At 39.5% G+C, this 21,396-nt stretch overlaps 1 protein-coding gene across 15 annotated transcripts in view; it reads right to left on the reverse strand.

The window, feature by feature from the left end:
- The window catches only part of Mef2c (myocyte enhancer factor 2C), a 163,681-nt gene that overhangs the window by 131,680 nt on the left and 10,605 nt on the right, over positions 1 to 21,396 (reverse strand). For 3 of the 15 annotated variants that reach the window (XM_003479462.4, XM_063245316.1, XM_013143426.2), the window contains exon 1: positions 10,685 to 10,905. The gene's annotated coding sequence lies outside the window, so the exon portion shown is untranslated. Of the gene's footprint in view, positions 1 to 10,684; positions 10,918 to 12,074; positions 12,214 to 15,327; positions 15,422 to 21,396 lie in introns of those variants that run through there. The other 12 variants (XM_013143425.2, XM_013143424.2, XM_063245317.1 and 9 more) reach the window with 9 other exon arrangements.

Consider the following 21,396-nt stretch of genomic DNA (forward strand, 5'->3'; position numbering starts at 1 on the left):
AGTTTCTTGGAGAAATAAATATGTCGCACTTAGCGATCATTAGAATTGTCCCAGCAAAGCATCGGAATTAAAGGCTTGCCCTGAAAATGACCTAGTTTTAATAGTCTTAAAGCATTATTTTTTTAAAGTTAAAGCTTACTATGCCATCAAGCATTGCTAAGTGATAATCATTAGGAAGAAGATAAAATAATTAAACTGTAATGTCATTTTGTGATAATAATTTAGTAAACATTGAACATTTATTCTAGGTCTGCATTGTTTTTGTATGTTTTACCTTTATAAAAACTCTAGGAAGTGGGTGCAATCACTCCCATTTTACAGATGCTGGGAGCTGAGACCGTTCAACGATTAAGTAAGCAGCCTCAAGTCACTAGGCCCTAAAGGCAAGCTGGCTCTTGAACTCACTTTTCCTGGTTTCTCTTCATTATTACTCTGTCCGGTTAAAAGCACGTTTATTCAACAGTACAGGAATATAAGCAAAGAGTTGAAGTCAAGTAAAGCAATGAATGGGGTCTTCAAAGTCATTGTCTGAATGATTTCTATCTTTTGCATGCATCATTCTCTCTGCAAGCTTTTGTCTTACATCTTCTGCTCTCTCATCTACACTTCCTACACACACACACACACACACACACACACACACACACACGTCAGTGCACCGCACGCACAGGCACAACCCCTGGAGTTTTGACCCAACACTTCACAGAGCATCAGGGAAGTCCTCATCTGGACCAACTTGTCCAATAACTGCCCCGCTCCTCAGAGCCACGGTGCGGTGCACTGACTCTAAGGCTGCCAGCAGCTCCCTACAAAGGCACTATCAGTCTCCTGACCTTCCTTTCCAAGGTTAGCGTCTGGAGCTCTTTCATGGCACGGGATTGGGCTGTGATGAACCACACCACTCTCTCAAGTACAAGGAGATAAGTTAACACCTGAAACAAATCCACAATCTCACATGTGGCATCAAAACAACTCTTAAGTGTAACTGCCTTCAGAATTCTAAAAACTGCACTTTTGAAAGTAGTAGGGAATTCAGAGTGGAGAACACAAAAACAACAAAAATGAAGAAAAAGAGTGGAAGGCAAGAATTCTTGATTTATTCTAGAACCATAAACTGAGAGAAGGAGGGAAAATATCAGTGTTTACTCCAGTTTAAGCAAGATCAAACGGTCCTAGGAAAGACATTGTCGAATCATTTCAACCAAAAGCCATAAGGGAACAAACAGAGGTACTGGCTCCCCTTCGTCCCTTTGCAGATTTATTGATGTCATTGTGGAAACTTATTTTTGGTTGATATGAGAAAAATTCAAATGTAAGGGAAAGAAAAACAGTCAAAATTATTTTCTTAACCTCTAACCTACACAATCTCTATTAGGCTTCCATGAAATTTGACAAATGAACCAATAGTCCTTTTTTTAAAAAATAGCCAAGTCTGTTAGACTTCAGTTAATTAGAAAGACAATTCAGATAAAATTAGTCTTTTTTAGTACATGTTAACATATTATATTAGCAGTTACAAGTGAAATGTAAAAAGTCTTGTTTTCTAGACTATATAAACCTTTACTAAAAAATCATTCAACAATTTAATAGGTCCCTCAAATACAGATGGAAATTGAGCATATTAAAGAAATCACTAAAACCTATTGGTTAACACAATTTAGGATTTCTAAAACTATTGAGTAGAGAAAGCAAACTTCTAAGAGCATCATAGGTATAGTTTTATAGTATCCAAGTAGAAAATTAGTTTATTTCCTATTGAAGAATCTCTGTCCAGGACACATACTCAACAATGGAAACTTGGCAATGGGTCTAACAGTGCTTGTCAAAGGATAACAATCTACATTATCCTACTCTTCTGGAGAATTATAAGGCGATAAAGATATCATAAAACCAATGTTAAAGCATAGTTCTAAGGGCTTAATCTGATTTTTAAAAATAAAATATCTGAGTTTTAAAGAAATAGATGTCAGAAATTATATTAGTACGAGAGAAAGAAAGAAAGAAAAGAAAAGAAAGAAAGGAAGGAAGAAAGAAAGAAAAAGAAAAAAAGACAAAAAAGAAAGAAAGAGGTCAATATTTTTCTTCTCTCTAATGGACTCTGATAGGGTATCAGATCTGGACCACCTGTCCATAGCACCTAGAGCAAAGCTATGTCATTGGGTTCAGTTTTTATGAGCTGCCTCTTACATTTTTAAGATCTATGTTGTGCTAATTTCTTAATGCTGTACTCGGAAACATTTGCAACCATAGAGAAAGCTATTTCACTTTTAAAGAGAATTAAAATTATCTTCCTTAGGTATTTTAAAGAAAAATAAAATTATATTTAACTTTGAGTCTGATTTGGAGAAGTTTATAAGGCTATTAATAATTCATTCAGCAGGTTAATGACTAAGCAACATTTTTACCATGCTCACACACTGTTAAATCAATAATTTAGTTTAAAAATAAAATCAGAACAAATATTTATTATGTAGTAACACTTTCTACTGAAGGCTCCCATTTAATCCATTTCCAAAAAAGAAGTCTAGTTTTAGAAAGGTATGCTGGCAATCACCTCACTGTGCCCCACACAAATGAGAATTCTGTACTGATTAAGAGGACACCTGGCAGTTAAAAATTATTTTTTAATGGGATTTTTAAAAATCACGTTGGTAATAGTTGAAAATATAGCTGATAACTAAAGGCTAATTTTGAAGATTATTTTACTTTGTATTTCAAGGGGAAGTGTAAGCTTTCAGACAATAGCTTCAAATGCTTGCAACGTTAAGGCAGGTATTTAGAAACCAATTTATGTTGCATGGTATTAAAAGCATTATTGACTCCATACCTTTCCAATCAAGAGCATGAGCTAAATCTGAAAACTAAAGCCTGTATTTCCTTTCTTTGTACTCTGTATTTTGACTTAACCATCATTAAAACTGTGAATGTTTATCAGTAAAAATTACTGCAGCACTATAGCCGGGGTAGAACACTGCTATTTCCCATTGTTTTTTTTTTTTTTTTTTTTTTTTTTTTAAATATTAGTTTGCATCACAAATCCATCTAACCTATCTAGACTGTATTGTCTAGGCTTTGTTGAAAAGAAATAATTATATTTTTCTTTGGAATATAAAACAAAAAAAAATACAGATGTCTCAATGGGCCAGTGCATACTAGATGGGGATGGGGAAGAGGTCTCATTTTCTATCTCACATCTATTGTTTCCTGCACCCTAAACTGCTGTATGGGGATAAGAAGGAAACGTACTGAATCCACTTTGCAGTTAATGTCTTGGTGATTTAAGCGGGAGAGTTTTCAAGTTAAAGCAGGGAAACGGTATGCTTTTCCTTTCCCAAAGCTACTGCCCAGGAAGACAGCCCTCTACGCCTTAGCCCACGCAGGGGGAGAAGGACATGACTTAGGGCTGAAATCACTCCGAGACAGAGGAGGGGAAGTTTATGATGTGGCACTGTGCACTGGATCTGGTCTGCAGCCAGGCCGTTCTCATTTTGTGTTTCTGCTGCCAGTACCTGACCTGCGCACTCAGGAATAAAAATGCAGCAGAGTTCTACCTCAGAAACTGTGGATGTTGCAAAGAATTAAAAGAGTTTATTTTCCTTTCTTTATCCTGAGTGTAATTACTGTTTTTAAAAAAGAAAGAGCTGAAACTATAGTAACTGGAGGGTTTTTTTTCTTTTTTTAAATTCTTCAAACTATCTTCCCACAAAGCTAATTTAAGTTAAATGATACATTTACAGACTCACCTACATGAAGGATATAACTTAAAACATCTGCTTACACACGTAAATGCTGTTACAATGTAAAAAGAGTGACAAAATTTTAAAAATATAGGGCCATTGTATTCTTAAAATATGTGTTCTTCGGTGTGTGTGTTCATTCATTAAAGAGATCTTTGAGTGCAATTAGGTAGTCGGTCCTATAAAGGCTTCCTTGTGTGACCATGATTTCTAAAAATAAAATGCTCCAGTGAATATTTCTGCTAAATAATCACATCTTCAAAATTACTTTAAACAAATCTCAATCCCTCATGTGACATGAAGCAATAACATCAGCTTTCCATAATAAGACTTGGTTGTACACCTTATGCAGGGTCACCGGCTGACTAGAAGACAAAAAATAAAAGATGTGTTTACTCCATTAAGTAGCAGAGGGATTTCTTTATCTGTCCCCACTTATTTATACTAATGAATCTGTTTTCTAAGTCTGCAAATAAACACGCATATCTATAGCTATGTTTTGGGTTTGAAGAACATAGGGGTGTATTCTCTTGCTGTCATGCTAATTTGTTAATAAAACCATTAATGTGTGGGAAAAAATAAGACAGGGATACTAAGCCTGTTTTTTGTTTGTTTTACTTTTTTTAATGCATTCTTTCAGGGGGCCCTATCAACCACTTTTAAAATCCAATGTGCTAGAGAGCCATAGCGCCTGATAACAATTTATGTAAGTTTTTCACGCGCATCTTATCTATGACAACAAGATAAAAGAGGAAAACCAGACCATGCTCAAGATGTTATTTGGAAAAAACAGGTTCTCACAGGGACTGCTTCAACGATCACCTCCTCCAGTCTCTAAAAACAAGCTTAAGGTACTTTATTTAAATCCTCATTGGAAGACTTGTACTGTCATTCTACACGAATCACAGCCACTTGCAGGATGAACAACATTGCTCCATTCATTTCAAATCTGCAGCATTAAGAATTAATAAAGTCTCTGTAATATCTACATTATTAAAGAGTAATGATTCTTGCAGAAATCTGCCTGTAATGGGTCTACTGTCTTTACTGCCTATAATGTCACCAATTTCCTTTATCATGCCCTGCAAAGATTCCTTTCATGTGTACTTTGAACTTTGTTTACCTTGCTTACGTTTTAAAAAGAAATACAGAGATCTAACTTCGACAATAGTGTGATAATTTAGAGCAAATACATCAGAGTGATGACAAACATTATCCATATTTTCAAATGCACCTAAACCATGAATTTATACAAGCATCATATAGTTTCTGTATTTAATAGGAAGACGACTTTTTGTTTTGCAGTGAAAATATCAAGGAAATATGAGATAACACTGTTTTGAGTTGTTTTTGATAGCATTTTTTTCCAATGGTATTCTGTGAAACAGAACAATTTAAAATTATTTTTCTACCTCAGACAAAAACATTTATTGTGAGAAACAGTGAAATGTGGGAACATTAATGTTATCTATGTTTCTAAAAAGGAAGGGTAAGGCATGAGTATTCCTAGCACTTTTTACTTTTTTAATCCTTCAATACGATAGGTAAGATAGTTACTAATAAATTCTTGTTTTGAGTTAGACTAAAATCATAAACTACACTTTATAGTTATTTTGTACACTAACATTAAAATACTAAAATTACAAAATTTTCATAGACACTCAGCATTCAACATGAATTCAGTTAACAATAAGAGCTGTATTTAAAAACAAAACCTGACAGTCTCCTTTGCTCACTAACTGTAGTAGATCATCACAAATTATTTTCTTTCTCACGCTACTATTCTTTTCCATACTGCATATTTGCTTCAAGTCTCCAAGGGAAGAAATGTAGCTCTTGTGGGAAAGGCCCACCCCTTTCTACATGTTTGCTTCCTGAACGAGAGGAACACACCCCCTTACATTCTTTGAAATGTGTCCAACAAACACACAATTGTAATAGCACTGTATTATTGACTAAATCTGAAAATTGTAAGTGATAGTCAAATACAGTTTGGATGCTGTGTGGCTTTAATCAGCAGAACTGAGTGACAAATTGCAGGTAATAGCCGTGGATGCAAGCATCTACACGTGGCTGCTCGGGACATTTGCAAGTGGTCCTGGAAGGACAAGAATGTTTCCGTGCACGTGTGTAGGGGGAAGAAAACTCAGGAAGGGGATCCAAAAATGTTACAAGTCTTTTTAGTGCATTCTTTGATTTGAAGACCTATTAGGGGGATGACTCCCTCCTTGGGTGAGTATATTAAAAGAATATTTGGAAACTGAAGTGCCCACCTTTTTCAGTGCAATCATAAGGCTGTTTTGGTCTCAGACATGTAACAATGCCACATGTCTATGCTCATTTCAAGGACAAAACACTGCCCCTGAAGTTGGCGCCCACTAACTTCTCATTAAGGCAATGTGCCACTCATAAGAAAACCGTGTTCTAACAAGGCTTCATTTCATGATGCAGAATCTGCACTCCCTGATCAAGTTTTTCTGTTTGTCAATTTTTGATAAAATGGTGCACATTCCATATTTGTGGAAATGTGTGCATTTTTTTCCATTTGAATTTTTCCTAAAAATTCATTTTCCTTATTCAATTTCTGGATAGAAATTTGTAAGTGTAAAGACAGAGTAGGCAAAAAATGTAGATCTCACTTAAGCTGGTTCAGTAATGAAATGAAATTAAATGAAATGATTATTCTCCTTGCAGTTTGTTCTTCGGGCATTTCAGGATGAACCCAGCTCTATAATTCTCAGGCCTACAAAATGGAAGCTGTGCAATTTTGTCTCTATTTTTCACTGAGAGTGAGAGTGTGCATAAACAAGGAATATACAAATTGGAACTGAGAGTAATAAACTTATTAAAACTTAGTAAGATATTGTTATGGCCAAAGAAAACCTGCGTGTGTCACAAATCCACACAGATGAAACATCTCATTCACTAAAATTTCCTATCTTAATATAATAATGCACAGAAAATTAAACACATAAATATTAATTTTATGTATCACAGAAGATGAAGGCAATGAAAATGCAGTGTTTACATTTATGGGTCACTCATTAGAGTTTTATTGTGTGAAACACTAGGAGGCATCAGTTGGGTAAAAAAGGACTTCAATTTTGGAAGAAGCCAGAAATTATCAAAGAGTTGGATGTGTAAGAAGTTGGAGGTTTTTCAAAATATTACCAGGTAAATCAAAACTTTACTCTCTGAAGTAAACCTTCAAAGCACCATATTGTGTTGGGAAGAATTATCTTTATAAAGCTTTCATGAAATATAGCTGCACATATATGCATACATAATTGGAGCAGTAAGCACCTATGATGATATACTTCAGATGTGTGGATTCACAGCTACATAATGACACATTTTGATGAAGAATATTCTTGGTAACAGAGTAACATAATGGATATTGACGCTTAGGCATTTTCTGCTCAATTACTCAATACCATGAGTGTGTTTTATTTCTGGCAAATTTTGCTTTGTATTCTTTGCAACGCCTCAGAAAATGCCTAATGCATTTAACCCCTCTGGTAACGGCTTCATAAACAGACAACTCGATGGGATTTAAGATTTAAGCAATGGAGAAATATATAAAGAGGACCTGTTTTCTCTCACTGCACTACTGAAAGCCTGCCATCTGAGAACTGAATTTTCCACTCTCTGCGTGGCCCTTCCTAATAATGAAGCAACAGGGTCGTGCTCTACTTATCGAGCAGTCATTTGAAAAGTGGAGTCTTGCCATTCCTCAACAATCAGCTTCTCTCTTTGCCCTATCGAAATCACACGTGAACTGTGTAATCGGCCTTTTGTAAGGTGCACACAGACGCTGCTGTCGCTCCCGATTTTGTGAATTGCCTCTGTAATCTGCTTTGATTTCCTAAAGGTGGCAGATCCTGGTGATGAGCCCTGCTTTAGTGAGTGCAGGAGAGTCCACGCGCCCAACAGATTAAGGGACCCTGGGGAGGTCAGGATCCTAATCACCTTCCCTTCCACAGGAACTGAATATCAACTAGGAAAGCCTTTCAGTGTGCCCAGACCATCATCAAATAAGTGTAAAATGAATATGCATGTTTTATAAGTTTCAGATATTAATCCGGGAGAAATTTTCTCAGAGGATGGGCTTTTGGAAGAGGAGTAGAACTTTATTAATAATCTCTTTACAGGCTACTCTGTGATACTTTATTGCATGTTAAATTCTTCCATATTGCTTCCAATCATGCCCCGAAAACCGTGGTTCTCTGTTCAGTAACTATTGCTTTGTTGTTAAGTAGCAAAGTATTGCTGCACAGCTATTTCCCCATTTTTGTCACTTTCTGAGATTTCAAAGACTCAAAATATACTGCATGTAGAGTTGGGAAATAAAACCACAAAACATACTATCAAAGAAAGAGAAAGTTTTAAAAGATAATGATAATACATGCTAAGGAGTTACTTAATGCAATTCTTTATAAAAGAATTATAAATCATTAACTGGAAAGCTATGATTGTGCTGTACAATTTATTGATTCAGTAAAGTGAGGGTCAAGAAAAATACTAACACAAATCTGAAAATATAGAATATAATACTTTTTCAGGATTCGATTTTGAATCATTAGAGAGCATTCAAAAATTTTCCTACTAGAATGATCCACTTTCCCAAAATTTACCAAAAAAATAAAAAATAAACAAATGCTGCAAAAAAGAAAAAAAAAAGCAAGGTGCAATGTGTCCTTGGTGTTTTAAGTTTCAACTAGTTATTTTGTGTTGAATAATTAAATCTGCAATAACACACACTGCAATTATGGTTATATCAGGACAGATGGAAAATTTACTTTTTATTATGATGTGATCAGTACCTAAACCAACAAACAATAACTATTTCTAAAATGTTATACCTTGATATTATCTTTCAAAATATTCCACATAGATAGCAATCAGAATATAAGTAGCATAATTAATGAATGAAGTAAAATACTGTCTTCAGTGTGAAGACTGAGAAATGCGCAAACCTTCCAAAGCTGTGTGAATTTTAATAATCAAAAGAGGCCGTTTTTATAAAGTTTAGAACTTAAAAGTAACAGCCAACTATTGTCTCTGTAACTTAACTCGGGGAACCAGATCTTTAAAGAAACATTTAAAGTGTGCTTGAATAAAAACTTTCAGAATTGCATTAGTAATATAATACATTTGTATTTTCCTACAAGTAGGAAAAAAATGTTCTGATTTAAGAGGCTTTTTTCCCTCCTGAGATAGTCTGTTAGAGATATCTCATCATACCTGCTGAGTTCTGTATTTACTTGCTGTTTTAAAAAAGCTATTACTTTTAACTTAATAAGTAATTTCATGCACATGTTAAAAGAGGGTACTGTGGTTTATTAATTGCTTTTGCTTTAATTGAAACTGACAGAAAATCAAATACACTATTTGTGCCATAGTGTTACAGACTGGACACTGTCAAACACTAGCCAAAGTGATATGACTTTAAAATTAAATTAGATGTTTCAGTGGCAAACTGGGGACTGTCCATTTAAAGCAAAAAAAGGCATACAATACAGGGTTAAATGGAATTCACAGGTGGTCACACTTCCCTGTCCTACCAAATATCTAGGGACTGGAGTTATTATACCTCACACTGACATCCTTACTTAGCAGCCACAATTTGATTGCAAGGTGCTCATAAAAAGGACTCTGGTCACTTTTTTTGAGCCAGCACAAAGCAGTGGTTGGACTTTCCTTTACAACACTTAGAAAATACATAGCGTCAGTAAGCATGTTCGAAGACAGTCACTATCAGAGCTAGTATCAGATTCACAATAGTGAATGCACATTGTGTCAAAGCAATTCTCCGCTGAGGACCAATTTAAGAACTGGCAGAGTGCCCTATTTTACCTATTATACTGTCAGCATTTACATATAAAGTATTTATAAAATATTTTATACAAAAACACCAATTCCTAAAATGTGAGGGAAAAAACCCTTTTCCCAAATCAGAATCAGAACTGCTGGACCTGGTATAGTCAGAAATGATTCAGATATGAAAATTTCCTTTAAGAATTAATAGCCGTGTTCTGGGAAGGGAATAACATTAAATATAGATATGTGCATTATACGTACTAACATAAGAAACCATGTGCTATGTCTCTATATACTTCCTTGAATGCCCAACTTGATCACTGAGTTTGGTAACTTTCATACAAAGTCCAAATAAAAGGCAACTGAAGTGACTTAACCATACTTGTTTTGAAACAGCTGTACTAACCTTATTTGATTTGAAATAGCTATGCATTTGACTTGGTCTAAACAGCAATGCACATGCTGAGATCCAAGTGGAAACTGTGAACCGCATAGCCTACCCTGGCCGTGGTATTACTTCTAGTCCACACCAGTTAAAAAAGCTCTGTATCAAACCAGCACTTTTGGGAAGGAGGGAGAGAGAACCACAAAGGTAGACTTTGACAGACAGCCATGCTGAAGCTTAAACTAATCCCAAGAATTAATGGCTCAGAAGCGCACCCCAGGGCAAAGCAGTCTCAGTCTGGGAGAGGCTGGGAGGGAGACTTCAGGGAACATCCTTCCACAGTGAATTAACTGCTACATCCTAAGGAATCTATTTCAAGGTCACAGAACATTCCGTGGAACACTAAAATGCCCGGGGAGCATGCAAGCTGCACACTCTCCACCATCTCAAACATGCTAATGACGTGAACTAACTTCGTGAAACTTTCAACACACTGGTGTGACAGGAACCAGTCACGAGTGATCGCAGGGACTGATGGCAGACGGATACGACTATCTCCAAAGTTACTTCTAGTAGCACGCAAAGAAACCATGGAACCTAAGGAAAGAATGCACGACCAATCTTAACTTCAGCCTCGCAAGAGGGCACCGGGAGAGAGCTGGTACGGGGGAGGCACTGATGCAAATTTCAGAGACAATACCCGGGCTATTTCTATTTTCCAAGAGATGTCAGAGGTACTTACATGTAGGAAGACCGGATCAGATTAGTCCTTGGGATATTTTCCTTTCTTAAAGAGAGAGAGAGAGAGAAAGAGAAATAATAATCTTTACTTCGTCCAGCCTTGGAGTGCCTCTTCACCTGATTCAAACATGCAGTCACGGCGACCCACAGAGAATCTTCAAAGTCAATCCAATAGCAGCCCGAAGATGTCTGGGTGTACGCGTGTGCTCAAGTGTCTGTGACTGCGAGCAGCGCGAGCAGGGAGCTGGAGACGATGTATGCGCGTGTGCGCGCGAGGGGAGCGCGCGGGGGGGAGGCGCGCGCGGGGCCGCGCATTCACGCGCGCACCCGGGCCGCTCGGAGGAGGAGGAGGAGGAGGAGGAGGAGGAGGAAGAGGAGGAGGAGGAGGAAGAGGAAGGGAAAAAGGAGGAGGAGGAGGAGAAAGTGGCTCCCCGCGGCCGATCGGATTAAAAGTAACCAGAGTCCTCCAGAAAACTGCGTCCAGGAAGGAAGTGACAGAAGACGAATGGGCAAAAGAGAGCAGCTCACAGCCTTTGAAACACCGCGTAAAAAGGCGGGGAGGGGGCCGTCGCGGGAGACGGCGGGACCCGGGCGGGGACGCGGGGGTGGCGGGCACCGAGCGCTCAGGGCTGGGCTGGCGGCCGCGCGTCCCTCCGCGCCCGGCCCCTCTGCGCCCCGCGGGGTTTTATTCCGCGCTCGCCTCCGCCCCGCGCTGCCTTCTCCTCCCCGGCTCTCTCCCCCACAATCCCAAACCGTTGACTCTCTCTCCTCGCTAGCTGGAGAAATCATCAGTTTCACTCTTGCAAAAGCGGGGCGGGACTAGACCTCGGAGCATTTTAATAAAACAAACATACAGCAGCTCCCTCCTCACCCCGCCAGTCTCAACTAGATTGATAAATTACTCCACTACACTACTTTAATTATGTATATGGTATGCAGAATAAATCACTGAACATCAGTACCTCAATCAAGCACTTTTAAATGATAATTGCATCTTGGTGAATCAATCTTGCCATTCCTGACATTTTGCTAATTTTAGTTTTACGGTGGGGTAATGGCACATGCCATACGCAAACCTAATGACAATTCTTTATTGCATGAGATGAAGACAACACGGAGAGCGAGAGCGGCGACGGCGGCTCCGGGTTCCGCGGCCAGCCCGCCGCCCGGGGACGCTCGGAGAGGACTGGGGGCCCCCGCGGCTGCGCGCCCGCCTCGCTCCCCGGGGACCTGCGAGCAGGCAGCGGAAAGTCCTTCCCAAGTCGGGATCTGTCCTCTGACCAATCGGAGCGCGACCCTAATAGTTGCTCCTGTGACTCCCCCCGCCCCCCACCCCGGATGCGCGCTCGCCACTTCTCTGCTCGCCGGGTCGGTGCGCTCCAGCTACTCACGCGTCCAAGCCACGGCGCGGATGTCCGCGGCTCGGGTCCCCGCGCGCTTTCCCGGCGCGCCCTGACTACGCCGTTTTTGGCCCCGAGGCTCAGCCGGAGCCCAGAGGTTTCTGAGTGTCAGTCCTGCAAAAATCCTCATAGAATCACCAGTCGGTGAAATCTCGACTCCATCGCGGGCCGTGAACTTCCTAATCAGTTTGGAAATATTTACCGAGGCGGCGGCTTCCTCGGAGATCCACCCACCCCTTCCTCCCACTCTATCTCTTCCACACCTTACTGGACTTTACCCAGGTCCTTCACATGTAAACCAAGCCAACTTCCCAAACGCATTAGGCGACTGGAGCTGATAGCTGATGACTTCACTTATCCTGAAGAGTTTCAGCGGCACAGGAAGCAGAAATAGAGACTGATAAGGATGGGAACCCTTGGGTTAGGGTTTAAGCACGCCGAATTCTTTTCCTTACCAAAAATATAGGTTAATATTCAGTACTAAGGAAAAAGTTACTAAGAGACTGGGCACCTCCCTGCCCTGGCCAATTACACCACACCCAAAAAAGCCAAAGATAAAACATATCAACCGGTATAATGATCATTAAAAAAAAAAAGATTGCAAGCCAGTAGAATGATAGATTGTGTAAAATGTTTAAGCCGAATTAATTTTAGCTAATATTGTGAAAGGAAGAAGGGAAAATGTATAGGGGACACAAAAACACTGAATGTACACGGGAGGGGGTACAATAATAATATACTGAAGTATCGAGCTAATTAAAGATATTCCCTCTTTTTTTTTTTTTTTTTTTTTTTTTTTTTTTTTTTTTTTTTTTCTTTTAATTCCTTTCAGCACTGTGTGTTTAACCCGGTGACTAGTTGAATTTCCTATTCGGTTCTTCAGTCTGCTTCTAGGCTGCTTCTAGGCGACTATTTTCAGGCATGAGGATAAGGTGGTTCAAAAAGTCTCCTGCTTCATCTGCAGGCTATGTGATGTTAGCTGCTCTCAGAAGGGTGAGTTTAGCATGGATTCACCCTCCCAAGGCTTCATCTGAAAGGAGAAGGTTCACTTTACCGGCAGCCACAACTAGATCTAAACAGTCTCCAAGCTTCTGGCTCATTACCACTGTTGACTATTAGCACATCTAACAAGAATCCCTGGCTTTTATAGTAAGCAACCATGACAAACCTTCACAATGCAAAAACTATTTGAAATAGAATTATTTCTTGTAGATTACTGCCTTATATATTCTTTTGGCCTGTTTGTTTTTCATATGGCGTGTCTGTTACTACCAGGAGTTCATTTTAATAATATATGGCAGAGAGCAACTATATCACATTTTCACTCAAGGTACAACTTTCTTAACAAAAAATCTCAAAACTTATAGGTTTTTGAATACTACATTATGTCTGTATGGGATGGTAAAACTGAAATAAATAGAAGTTTTTTCAAGGTTCACAAAGGTCATGACAAAGCAAACCATTTGAAGGACCATCTGAGATTATTGTCATAGTGCTTGAAGTTAGTGTAATGAACTGTAACAGACTTCTTTACAGGACCAAACAGACACAGCTAACATATAAATTTCAGTTATACTCTATTTTAATGGGTAATAGAATTTCTATTTACCAGAGTACACTTCAGCTTTAGATTTATATCCCCTTGAAAAGAAACGCTTCTTGTTTTACTTTTATATATTACAGACAATTATTTAATAGTAAACATGACAACATACCCATAATTATCAGTGAGAGTGCATGCTATATTCAAAAGTATGCACAACCCAAAACTGTGGATAATTTGAAAATAAGTTGGATCTGGAATGCATCACCGTTGGTCTTTTAAAATACAAGATTTTCCCCTTTGCAGACTTAGCTTCTTAATTATGTGTGACCTAAATTAATATTAGTGTTAGTTTTCTTCCTAAAAGCCTTTATAATTGCAGCAGAACAGAAGAGGTTAAGTAGAAATATACAATACACACCTAGATTTAAGTCACCTAGATTTAAAGTCATTCATGGGTAATCCACAAAGTAGTGAACCCAGAGTGTGCCTTGTATTCTTTAAATACCTCTGGGCTTTATTTATTTATTTATTTATTTATTACCAAAATGACCAGATCTTTTCCACCTAACAGTTCTTGGCTAGGATCAGTTCTTGCAGAGAGGAGCTTGTCCTAGAAGTGTTAGAAATTTAAAATTTGTGTCTTACTATGAGATGTGTCCTTCCCAGATTGCAGTTTGCTTATGCATTAAGTGAGCTCTGTCTCAGTTCTTTGCTTAGAAAATAGTAATGATTATACCTTTTCAACAAATTAAAAGCTAGGAATCTATCCAGTTAAAGAAAAGATGACTTTCTTTTTTAAAAAATGGTGTCATGCGTAGATAGACTATTAAACCAGCTGTGCGGTGTGTGTGTGTGTGTGTGTGTGTGTGTGTGTGTGCGCACGCGCAGGGTGAGTGTGCAATCACAAAATATTTTTCTCATTAAAATAATTATCTAAGTGCTTTATCTTGAATGTAAATACAAATTAACTTATTTTTTCCTCCAAATAATTCTGTTTAGCAATCTGTTTAATGAAAGTTCCAAGAAGTTACAGAGGACATGATCCTTAGGCTTGCAGCTCTGGGCAAAGCTAATACTCGTTTCTATTCGGTCGCCTAGCATCTCCCTCTGCCCTGTGGCTCAGCTACTTCCCCACATGAAAGCAGCAGTCTACCAAAGCCCTGTGCACTGGGTCTGCCTGCTTTTAAGCCTGGCCCACGCTGGGTGTAGCTCTTGAAGTGAGCTTTAAAAATTATTGTAAAGTGAGCTGGGGCGGTTGCCACAGCAACTCACCCTGAGATGAAGAAAGGCTATAGATTAATCTATCCCTAAAGATTATTCAGTTGTATAGTATTCATACTTCAGCCGGAATACTTTCAACACAAACATAATGGAACGTGAAAGTTCAGGGGGAAAAAAATCTAAAAACAAAGTAGGATACGAATTCTAGAGCATGAAGCAGATTTTAATCTTTTTGCAGTTACATGACTTGGGTGAAATGCCCAAATAGTAAGAGAGCCTAAGGTGGTAGGCCCTGAACAGTGATGCAAGCCTGCCAACCGGCCTGACACTGCTTGTAATGTAAACCCATAATGGTTACTTAACTGTTTATCACTGTCTTACACGGGTAGGCTTTAAAATGCCTAAAGACAAAGGATGTGGCATTTTTACCTCCCTGATGTCTTCTTGGTGGATGATAAAATAAATTCGAGCACTCACCACATACACTTCTTCACTGCCTCCGTCATTTGCTTTCCATTCTTTACTTCATCTCTTCATGGGAGTTACTTCACAGTTTACAATTCTTTGGCACCTTAAAATGTGTTAAGAAAAAGTCCATGGTTATATATGTATTTTAAAAGCTGACATTAAAGTGCATGTAAGTAGATTTATTTCTAAAATTGCAATCCAAAATAACATTAATATTGATTTCAAAGCACCGAATTCAAAGAATTAAAATGATTGTGAGAATACTTACAATCATTAAAAATAAACAGTGCCATGTATCTAACTTTCAGAATTTCTCTAAGTGCAGTGTTAGTCCAAGCAGAATATATAGCACACGGCCTGTTTGTGATTGAGAACCGTGATAGGCAAAAATTCTGTTATTTCCAGGAAAAGTTCAATCACATCTTTTCTCTCATCCTTAAGGACCCTAGACTCAATTTTATTTTCATATCTTTAACTTTAAATCTGATGAAGCATTACAAGGGGAAAAGACCAATCTTTCACTTGTCACACCACCAAAATTGGTCAAATTGGGAAATGCTTGCCATATAATTTAAATTGCTGAAAAGGCTCCTTTTATGTATGTATTGCTTAAAGTCCAACTTTAAACACTTTGGGAGTCACGATGTGAATTCAGTGCCATTTATGAAAGCTATACTTAATGATACCTCATCCTTCCAAGCAGTGTTTAACTGTACTGAGCACAAACAGATGTTCTTGGGTTCCAATCTCTGCTTTAAATTAGCTTGGAGGATGCAAGTGAATCTTTCCTTGGCTTGGGATTGGAACAAGTTCAGAAAGAGGACCAATCTCAGATCTCAGCAGACCTTGATGGTCAACATCCATTTTCTCATTCCTAGTAGCAGGAGGACTTCCTAGTGGAGGCCTTTCTAAAGCCTCTTTATTTGGGTTATCCATTAGGCTTGTTTTCAACAAGTTGCTTCAGAGTTAAGGAGAAATGAATAATTCTGGCCAGTTTTATTTAAAAGGATGTTAGCTGAGTGCTTGAAAAGCACTGCCCTGCCCACAATAGATTCATCCAGAGCTGATTTCCTCCTGTCCAGGACTAAGTCACCTGGCCAATTTCCTTTTTCCCAGCCACTTGGTTTTGCAGCCAGTTATTAAGTGGGAGTCGTGCTACAAATTTCCCAGGGCCTTTCACCTTGCAGAAAAGCAATCTTCATGAAATAATCTTTGAGATATGTTCTGGCTTTTAAAAGCGCCACTACATATTATGACATATTTCTTCCTTTTCCTCTATCAGGATGTCCAAATAAGGCTTGATCTGTAATCTGCTTGAGATAGCTGATTCAAAAGCGTCCACTGGAGCAGCTAAATTCAATGGGACTTCACTCACAAAATTGTTAAATTTTTGTTAGACGCCTGATTCTATGCTGTGTCTTGAAATAGCACAGAAACCTGAAATTCAAGGAATAGATTTTCACACTTCTCCTTTTAAACCTGTTTTAAAAGATACCTTTCTATGCCCATGCCTGTTCATCTCTAATGACAGTTTGCCCAGGGTCTGGGGGGGAAGTGTGGGGTCAAAACTCCCCTTTGGCCTCTAGGTACCCACTTCTTTGTTTGGGAAGCAGAGAGCTGAATCAGTCCGCACACTCCTTCCACAGCCAGAAAAGGGTCGCCTCTGGTTTCAGCGGCCACTCTGCCGAGTTACCATTGCAGGCAGCACCCATCCCTCCGGGAGATGTGTGTGCAGGGGGATCTGCGCTGCCTGGCGTCCTGGGGAGGCGCACCCAGGCAAACACCACCCAATTACTGCGGGTCCACCCCTTCTCCCCTGCTCCCACCGCCTAGCGATTCCTTTCTCTGCAGCCCGCACTCATTCCTGGGTGGATGGCTCTGAGGGTGGGGGCGCGGTCCCCGGCGCGCTGCTGGAACCCCGAGGCCGCCAGGCGGGGGTGAGCGCGCCACGTGCGTGCGCCACAGCGCAGAGGCCGTGCTCTCAACTGGCCAGGGAGCTGCCGCGCGGGGTGAGCTGTGCATGGAGGGGGTGCCTGCTGGTGTCTGGTTCCAGGGTGGGATGCCACCGCGTGGAGGAAAGCTCGTTTTTGAAAGAGGACTATGGGGTTTGGTAGAGGGCGCAGCGGCAGTGGGTGGGCTTTGGAAGCAAGAGGCGCTCTTCAAGTCGCCCTGCTACTCTGCTTTGCGGATCCTAGAATTTACTTCCCGAAGGTTGAGTTCAGAGAACTGGGGATGAGCTCCCAGAGACCTCCACAAGCACAGGGGCCCGGTTAAAGGAAGCCACCCATACAGGGTGCACAAGCCCTCGCCTGCCCAATGTGCTCCAGGCACTTGACCTGGAGCTCAAGTCCAGAGCTCAAGGTCCGTCTCTGCTGGGCCTTGAGCCAGGCCTTTGGGCTTTTGACCTGATAGGGCAGCAGAATGATAGGGCCCAACATCAGACTTTAAAGTCCAGGCTGTCAGAAGCAACAGCGTTATTTAAGCAACACAAATTAACAAGCAACCACTAGCTTTAGTAATTAAAGACCTCTGTGGATATGTGCGACTCTTGGCTGGGGGAAAGCTAAGAGAAAGATCACGCACCAAACCAAACCAGAACTTCCTATCTGCTTGCGTCCCCTTTATTTAAGAGCGTGCAAAATAGTGCCAGGATCTTTTACAAAAATGCCTCACCAAATGTAGACGCCTGTGGTGTTGGATTTGTCTCAATCTGTAGCAAGGAAAGCAAGTACGGTGGATAAAACAGAGCTCCAAAGATGTCCTACAGTACATAGTTGGCTACCTGGAAAGTCGGAGCATGTTTCTGCTACTCTTCTGTTCTTGAAACCATAAACTGCTACCTGTGGCTCTTCCAACTTAAATAAACCACACACTCAGTTCTTCACTTACGTCAACCGCATGTCAAGTGCCCAGGTGCCACATGTGGCTGGTGGGTATCTTACCAGATAGACAGATGTTGACTACCCCATCAGATAAAGTCCTAGTGGAGGGTACTGTTTACAGTCTAAAGGGAAAAGAGCGAAGGACGGTGGGAGGAAGCAAGAAAGAGAGGAGAAAAGGAAGGAAGGAAGGAAGGAAGGAAGGAAGGAAGGAAGGAAGGAAGGAAGGAAAAGGATAGAGAGATTGCTTTATCACTGATACCAGGTAGATTTTAGGACAATCTGTATTTCTGTCATTTGGCACTGGTATGAAAGTTTTAAAGTTACGATGTCAGTATCTTCCTGCCGAAAAAGATTCTGGGGACCACCTCACACAAGAGCCTAATTTTTCACAAGGAAGACAAGTCAGAGAAGTTAAGTGATATCCTCAAAGTCACATCATGAAGTTAGTAAGTGGAATAGATTCTTGACGGGGTTTAGGAAGCAGACTTTGTGTCAGACCAGGGGACTTTACTTGGAGCTGGCGAAGCAAACAAACTCCATAGAAAGCTGGGCTGGGAAGATTTTAGGTTGGAGAGTTCTTTGACAAGAGAAAATGCTAAACGTTCTTCTGGGGAGAAATCCATTTAATAAGAAATAAGGTGCACGGGTTAAAACCCTGCCTCCTAAGCTTAAAAAGAATGATTATAGATTCATATAATGCCTATTCTAGGACTAATTGGGATAATATTTTGCTTCCTTCTGCTTATTCTTTTAGAATAATATCTAAAAATGTCTTAAAGTCAGGATAAGTGCTACTTAAGGTGAAAATTGTTAGCAAAGTATAGTATTCCTGACATTTGACAAAAATATCATCATGTACACTGTTTACAATATCAAGATGAAATTTGATCATAAATGTTAATATGAATAAAAATTACAAATGAGACACATAAAGCAACAGGAATATATCTAGAATTTTGGAAACAACAGAACAAAATCATAACATTTTAGACAAAGCATAAACTTTCTTTCAAGAGTTTGTTCTTGCTTTTTGAGTTTTCAGTTTGTCGTGTTTGTCTTTCTATGTTTCTTACTCTTAAGTAGGAGTGAAATGTTAATATGAATTCTGACCTTGAAGGGTGATTTCTTTTAATTAGTGAAAGGCTTTGATGAGTTTTCATGGATCATAAATCGTTTAAAAATAATGACTATTTTTTAAAATTTATACTTTCTCTTGAGCCGATCCAGATTTGAATTATTGTCCCCTTTTCTTACTGATTTACCATTTGCACATGGTTCATGGTAGAAAGGTTCATGACCCATACCACCTGAAATCCAGTTCCTTCTAAGGAAATGTTTTAGTTGTCCAAGGAGGTAGAAGTCCTTAGGCTCTCCATCCTCAACACCTAAAAAAGCTTGTGGACCTTAGGAGTATCCATGTGGTCCAAACCCAGGAGACTGTACAGCAGATCAGTAGTTAGCTCATCTGTACAGTGAGACACATAATGGTGTATCCCCAAATCTCTTCTCATGAGGATGAAAGGAACTAGTCACTATAAAGTATAATGTTCCAAAGTAATAAGCTGCTGTACACATTAGCTGTTCTTTAACTGATACAAGGAATCTCCACTCCTATAGCATTACTTTGTGTATTCACTCCCACTGTGGCTATCAAGCAGAGACCAGTAGTTCATCAGAGACTGCGAGATGGTCCAGCATGAGAACTGTTCTTGAATTTTACCTTCAAACTGGTAGAGATTTCTTTGGTCCTACAACCCTATAAATCAGTGGGAAAGGTTCCTTCACTTCCTTTTCACAGGATCCCTGTCTCTGGGATGCGTTCAGGTTTCCTTGCCACTTGATTTTGTTTTTATGTTGTGAGAGCTACTTTCTTAGGCTTGATAGCTGCTCGGCTGCTGAAGAGCTCCTCTAAAGTCCAAGTCCATCCTCTTCTCACCCGGGTTAACCTTTGGAATGTTGTTGTCGCCAAGAAGACATTAATATCTTCAGTCTCCTGCTACCTTGAGTTCTTCAGGACAGAGCCTGCTGAGATTGGCTGCTGATGTCATTCCGAATGTCTGGTGGCCATCAATGGAGACCACGGTGGCACTGGCCTGCCAGGATGAAGGAGCCCATGGAATGCCTGGTGGCATTTTGTTCCAGAGGGCCCAGCAGTGCTCCACTGGATGTGCAATGACAACACTGCTGGTCCAAGGCACTGTGGCACTTCTTGGGGAAAATGAGCCACAGACATTCTGCATTATTTGGCTTTAATAAAATCTCTCTGGAGATGTTTGAAATGGCTGTTGATGTCATGACTGATATGTTTATACCAAAGAAAAAAGATTCATAAAATATTTGAGGGCATTTATACTAACAGACCTTAAAAAAATCAAGTGAAGAAAAATGTGTTCTAGAAAGTACAGACTAAAGCTACCACCCTGAAAAAGGTACCTCATCTCCTCTGCCTTTCTGAACAATTTCCCAAATCATTATATTTTATTTAAGTGAGAGTTCATGACATCATTTTCAAAATATCTTTTTTAAATAGAAAATTTAAACCAAGTAAAATATTTTACTTTATGAATGCACAGTCACATCTCCTTCCAAAACAAAATAGTTTTATAGAGATTTAAAAATGAAACAGCCAGGCATGGTGGTGCATGCCTGTAATCCCAGCACTTGGGAGCCTGGTGCAGGAGGATAAAGGTAAGTTCAAGGCCAACCTGAGCTACATAGTGAGTTGAAGGCCAGCCTTTACCACCAACCAAGATTGTATCTCAAAAAAAAAAATATTGGCTAGGCATGGTGATACATGCCTATAATCTCCGTACTTCGGAGGATGAGTCAGGAGTTTGAGGCAGCATGGACTACATAGTGAGACTGTGTCCCAAACAGTCCCAAATGATAACAACAAAAACCAACCAAGCAAATAAAAAAAGCAGAAAAGATATAAAAAGTTATATCCATGTTTCAATTTGCTAGGAAGAGAAAGAAATCATTCTGTGGCTTGGGATGAAGTCTTTATTTTCTAAATTATTTTGGAATATAGTTAGCATTAAATTTAAACCAAAAACTTCAACAGAAGTCAATAATTAAAAGTTCATTTCACCAACACATTTTCTGAATCAAATACCCAAAACAAAGAAATTTGATTTCCAACAGATTTTTGTATATATATATATATATATATATATATATATATATATATATATTA

This window comes from Cavia porcellus, unplaced genomic scaffold (assembly GCF_034190915.1).
Source record: "Cavia porcellus strain 051 isolate PalLab524CR breed Dunkin Hartley unplaced genomic scaffold, mCavPor4.1 scaffold_2, whole genome shotgun sequence".
Classification (NCBI taxonomy): domain Eukaryota; kingdom Metazoa; phylum Chordata; class Mammalia; order Rodentia; family Caviidae; genus Cavia; species Cavia porcellus.